Below are 6317 nucleotides of genomic sequence, written 5' to 3' on the forward strand. Positions count from 1 at the left end.
TTTCATTGTACTATACCGCTATTTCTCTGCCGTATCGGAGCATGATGAGTTGTGGTATGTGTTAAAGGGGCGCTCTTTCGCCCAGGGCACATGAAAACCTGCAGCCAGCCCTCCCCCCCCACAAATTTAGCCAAATAACCCCCATTTTTCAGTGCGTAACTTGTATTATGAAGTTAATTAAGGTTGACAAGCTTAAGTAAGAAGAATTGATGCTTTTGGAATTCAAATGGGCACTGTAGGTGTGTTTCCTGTCCTCCTCTCACTGCCGACTTTTATTCCCCATTGACTTACATTGGGTTTCGTGTTTCGGGACGACCCAGACTTTTCCCTATAATCGGACGATCTTGCTCGACCCGACTTTTGGAAAAGTCAGGTTTCACGAAACGAAACGCGACCCTAAAAAAGCAAAAGTCGCTCAACGCTATTGACCACATGTTTCTCATGCTTAAAATTGTGGTTGGACACCGCGCACTGCCAGGGAATTAATCTGCATTTTTTTATTATTCCCAACTTTTACTATATTTTCTTTTCACTAATCTTTCATAAGCAAAATCCAATCTTTTCAAAACTAATACAATACACTGAACATGATTTCATCCAACATGAAGATTTCAAGTCCATCGTCTTAAAAATGCAGCCATCAAAATATATGGCATTGCTGATGGTTCTCAGTTGTCTTTTTGGAACCAGTTTAAATACTTTCATTGACATTTTATTGCTGAAAGAAATTTGGTGTAGAGAATTTCCAGCTATCAATACATAGATTTCTATTATCTGCAAATGATGTCATCAATATCATGGGAAACATCTAGTAATATTTCTTTAAGTTTTCATACTTGTTAATTTCATTCTTGAGACAGATTTCGACTCAAATATATTTAGTTGTCCCATTTTCATATGTCTTGGCCCATTTTAATAATATACTGTATATATTATTTTACTCTTTTCGAGAAGGTCCAAAGTTTTGACCAAGTAAAACACTGCACTGTGAACAGGATTTGAACCTGTGTGGGGATTTGCGGCCATCACAGCCAATTATAGGCTCACTTTATCTGATGTGTTTGCCATGTGAACACAGAGAACAGCCTGTGAAAAGATTTTGGCCTAAATTCGCAAGAATATCTATTGTAGGATACAGCCATGAGCAAGAGAACTTGACTGACTTACTGAAGAGAAAGGATTGGTCTGAGATTAAAGAGTAGAAGGAGATGAATGGATTGTATATTGAGAAACGCAGAGATTTTGTTGACCACGTGGTTCTCATGGTTAAAATTGTCTTTGGTTTCCGCACACTGTCAGGGAATTAATCTGCATTGTTTTATTATTGCCAGCTTTTACAATATTTTCTTTTCACTAATCTTTCATGTGCAAAATCCAATCTTTTCAAAGGTAAAACAATAAACTGTGAACACGATTTCATCCAACATGAAGATTTCAAGTCCATCGTCTTAAAAATGCAGCCATCAAAATATATGGCATTGCTGATGGTTCTCAGTTGTCTTTTTGGAACCAGTTTAAATACTTTCATTGACTTTTTATTGCTGAAAGAAATTTGGTGTAGAGGATTTCCAGCAACCAATACATAGATTTATATTATCTGCAAATGATGTCATCAATATCATGGGAAGCATCGAGTAATATTTCTTTAAGTTTTCATACTGCTTAATTTCATTCTTGAGGCAGATTTTGAGTCAAACATGTTGGAGTTGTCCCATTTTCATATCACTTGGCCCGTTTTAATAATATACTGTATATATTATTTTACTCTTTTCGAGAAGGTCCAAAGTTTTGACTAAGTAAAACACTGCGCTGTGAACAGGATTTGAACCTGTGCGGGGATACCCCATTGGATTTCAAGACCAACGCCTTAACCACTCAGCCATCACAGCCAACTGTTGAATAATCTATCAGATGTTTTTGCCATGAGAGCACAGAGGGAGAGCCTGTGAGAAGATTTTGGTCTAAGTTCACCTGAATCTCTACTGAACTACACAGCCATGAGCATGAAGACTAGACTGACTTACTGAAGAGAAAGAAGTGGTCTGACATCAAAGAGTAGAAGGAGATAAATGGATTGTATATTAAGAAACGCAGTGATTTTGTTGACCACATGTTTCTCATGCTTAAAATTGTGGTTGGACACCGCGCACTGCCAGGGAATTAATCTGCATTTTTTTATTATTCCCAACTTTTACTATATTTTCTTTTCACTAATCTTTCATAAGCAAAATCCAATCTTTTCAAAACTAATACAATACACTGAACACGATTTCATCCAACATGAAGATTTCAAGTCCATCGTCTTAAAAATGCAGCCATCAAAATATATGGCATTGCTGATGGTTCTCAGTTGTCTTTTTGGAACCAGTTTAAATACTTTCATTGACTTTTTATTGCTGAAAGAAATTTGGTGTAGAGGATTTCCAGCAACCAATACATAGATTTCTATTATCTGCAAATGATGTCATCAATATCATGGGAAACATGGAGTAATATTTCTTGAAGTTTTCATACTGCTTAATTTCATTCTTGAGGCAGATTTTGAGTCAAACATGTTGGAGTTGTCCCATTTTCATATCACTTGGCCCGTTTTAATAATATACTGTATATATTATTTTACTCTTTTCGAGAAGGTCCAAAGTTTTGATCAAGTAAAACACTGCGCTGTGAACAAGATTTGAACCTGTGCGGGTATACCCCATTGGATTTCAAGACCAACGCCTTAACCACTCAGCCATCACAGCCAACTGTTGAATAAGCTATCAGATGTTTTTGCCATGTGAGCACAGAGGGAGAGCCTGTGAGAAGATTTTGGTCTAAGTTCACCTGAATCTCTACTGAACTACACAGCCATGAGCATGAAGACTAGACTGACTTACTGAAGAGAAAGAAGTGGTCTGACATCAAAGAGTAGAAGGAGATAAATGGATTGTATATTAAGAAACGCAGTGATTTTGTTGACCACATGTTTCTCATGCTTAAAATTGTGGTTGGACACCGCGCACTGCCAGGGAATTAATCTGCATTTTTTTATTATTCCCAGCTTTTACTATATTTTCTTTTCACTAATCTTTCATAAGCAAAATCCAATCTTTTCAAAACTAATACAATACACTGAACACGATTTCATCCAACATGAAGATTTCAAGTCCATCGTCTTAAAAATGCAGCCATCAAAATATATGGCATTGCTGATGGTTCTCAGTTGTCTTTTTGGAACCAGTTTAAATACTTTCATTGACTTTTTATTGCTGAAAGAAATTTGGTGTAGAGGATTTCCAGCAACCAATACATAGATTTCTATTATCTGCAAATGATGTCATCAATATCATGGGAAACATGGAGTAATATTTCTTGAAGTTTTCATACTGCTTAATTTCATTCTTGAGGCAGATTTTGAGTCAAACATGTTGGAGTTGTCCCATTTTCATATCACTTGGCCCGTTTTAATAATATACTGTATATATTATTTTACTGTTTTCGAGAAGGTCCAAAGTTTTGACCAAGTAAAACGCTGCGCTGTGAACAGGATTTGAACCTGTGCGGGGATACCCCATTGGATTTCGAGTCCAACGCCTTAACCACTCGGCCATCACAGCCAACTGTTGAATAATCTATCAGATGTTTTTGCCATGTGAGCACAGAGGAAGAGCCTGTGAGAAGATTTTGGTCTAAGTTCACCTGAATCTCTACTGAACTACACAGCCATGAGCATGAAAACTAGACTGACTTACTGAAGAGAAATAAGTGGACTGAGATCAAAGATTAGAAGGAGATAAATGGATTGTATATTAAGAAACGCAGTGATTTTGTTGACCACATGTTTCTCAAGCTTAGAATTGTGGTTGGACACCGCGCACTGCCAGGGAATTAATCTTGTCTGAGATTAAAGAGTAGAAGGAGATGAATGGATTGTATATTGAGAAACGCAGAGATTTTGTTGACCACGTATTTCTCATGGTTAAAATTGTCTTTGGTTTCCGCACACTGTCAGGGAATTAATCTGCATTGTTTTATTATTCCCAGCTTTTACTATATTTTCTTTTCACTAATCTTTCATGTGCAAAATCCAATCTTTTCAAAGGTAAAACAATAAACTGTGAACACGATTTCATCCAACATGAAGATTTCAAGTCCATCGTCTCAAAAATGCAGCCATCAAAATATATGGCATTGCTAATGGTTCTCAGTTGTCTTTTTGGAACCAGTTTAAATACTTTAATTGACATTTTATTGCTGAAAGAAATTTGGTGTAGAGGATTTCCAGCTATCAATACATAGATTTCTATTATCTGCAAATGATGTCATCAATATCATGGGAAACATCTAGTAATATTTCTTTAAGTTTTCATACTTGTTAATTTCATTCTTGAGACAGATTTCAACTCAAATATATTTAGTTGTCCCATTTTCATATGTCTTGTCCCATTTTAATAATATACTGTATATATTATTTTACTCTTTTCGAGAAGGTCCAAAGTTTTGACCAAGTAAAACACTGCACTGTGAACAGGATTTGAACCTGTGTGGGGATTTGCGGCCATCACAGCCAATTATAGGTTCACTTTATCAGATGTGTTTGCCATGTGAACACAGAGAACAGCCTGTGAAAAGATTTTGGCCTAAATTCGCATGAATATCTATTGTAGGATACAGCCATGAGCAAGAGAACTTGACTGACTTACTGAAGAGAAAGGAGTGGTCTGAGATTAAAGAGTAGAAGGAGATGAATGGATTGTATATTGAGAAACGCAGAGATTTTGTTGACCACGTGTTTCTAATGGTTAAAATTGTCTTTGGTTTCCGCACACTGTCAGGGAATTAATCTGCATTGTTTTATTATTCCCAGCTTTTACTATATTTTCTTTTCACTAATCTTTCATGTGCAAAATCCAATCTTTTCAAAGGTAAAACAATAAACTGTGAACACGATTTCATCCAACTTGAAGATTTCAAGTCCATCATCTTAAAAATGCAGCCATCAAAATATATGGCATTGCTGATGGTTCTCAGTAGAGTTGAGCGACTTTTGGTTTTTTAGGGTTGCGTTTCGTTTCGTGAAACCCGACTTTTCCAAAAGTCGGGTCGAGCAAGATCGTTAGATTATAGGGAAAAGTCGGGGTCGTCCCGAAACACGAAACCCAATGTAAGTCAATGGGGAATAAAAGTCGGCAGTCAGAGGAGGACAGGAAACACACCAACAGTGCCCATTTGAATGCCAAAAGCATCAATTCTTCTTACTTAAGCTTGTCAACCTTAATTAACTTCATAATACAAGTTACGCACTGAAAAATGGGGGTTATTTGGCTACAGACTGTGGGGGGGGTGGGCTGGCTCCAGGTTTTCATGTGCCCTGGGCGAAAGAGCGCCCCTTTAACACATACCACAACTCATCATGCTCCGATACGGCAGAGAAATAGCGGTATAGTACAATGAAAAATACCTCACTTTTTACATCTCATGACGAGGCCCATCTGTTTCTCCATACAGAATCATTGGTCCCATATAATGTTTGAAACAGTATATGATGAGCTCCACATAATGCTACAGTATATGTTGGTCCCCATGGATGAAGCTCTACTGTCTTATGGGCCCAAATAATGCTCCAAACATAATGGGCCCCATTTCTAATGCTCTAGTGTATAATGGGCCCTTTAAATGCTGCTCCAGTGTCTGATGTCCACCTTTGGAATGTTCCAGTGTATGGTGGGCCCCATCTATCATTCTCAGATGGTGTTAGGCCCAGTATGGATTGCACGTGATTGCACAAAGCTTAGAAAGGGTACCGTATCCCCAGATAACATGTATGGATAGCGTACACATTCAAAATATATGTCTCAGGAGGCAGGCTCAGACGGTGTTAGGCCCAGTATGGATTGCACGTGATTGCACAAAGGTTAGAAAGGGTACCGTATCCCCAGATAACATGTATGGATAGCGTACACATTCAAAATATGTGTCTATACATCAGGAGGCAGGCTCAGATGGTGTTAGGCCCAGTATGGATTGCACGTGATTGCACAAAGGTTAGAAAGGGTACCGTATCCCCAGATAACATGTATGGATAGCGTACACATTCAAAATATATGTCTATACATCAGGAGGCAGGCTCAGACGGCTCCACAGGGGACAGCGGTGGTGGGACAGTGCTGCCTAGCCCACGGTATAGGAAACAGTTGGCTGTAGGCGTTCGACCCTCCTCCTCCTCCTCCTCCTCCTCCTCCAGAAGCGAAAGCTCGTCCACAGAGCGCAGTCATACGAGCACTCCATCTGCAGCTGCCACTGTTGCACACAATGTGTCCCCCTATCGAGCAGCT

The 6317-nt window shown here is 38.5% G+C and overlaps 3 non-coding genes across 3 annotated transcripts; all 3 read right to left on the bottom strand.

Moving 5' to 3' along the window:
• Positions 1-1807: 1807 nt before the first annotated feature.
• Positions 1808-1889, bottom strand: TRNAS-UGA (transfer RNA serine (anticodon UGA)). Its single transcript has one exon. It is a non-coding gene; the product is annotated as a tRNA-Ser (tRNA).
• Positions 1890-2662: 773 nt separating this feature from the next.
• TRNAS-UGA (transfer RNA serine (anticodon UGA)) lies at positions 2663-2744 on the bottom strand. The gene has a single exon. It is a non-coding gene; the product is annotated as a tRNA-Ser (tRNA).
• A 773-nt stretch (positions 2745-3517) lies between these two features.
• TRNAS-CGA (transfer RNA serine (anticodon CGA)) lies at positions 3518-3599 on the bottom strand. The gene has a single exon. It is a non-coding gene; the product is annotated as a tRNA-Ser (tRNA).
• Between the last annotated feature and the right edge of the window lie 2718 nt (positions 3600-6317).

This window comes from Dendrobates tinctorius, unplaced genomic scaffold (assembly GCF_039654945.1).
Source record: "Dendrobates tinctorius isolate UK_male_01 unplaced genomic scaffold, ASM3965494v1 ptg000151l, whole genome shotgun sequence".
Taxonomy (NCBI): Eukaryota; Metazoa; Chordata; class Amphibia; order Anura; family Dendrobatidae; genus Dendrobates; species Dendrobates tinctorius.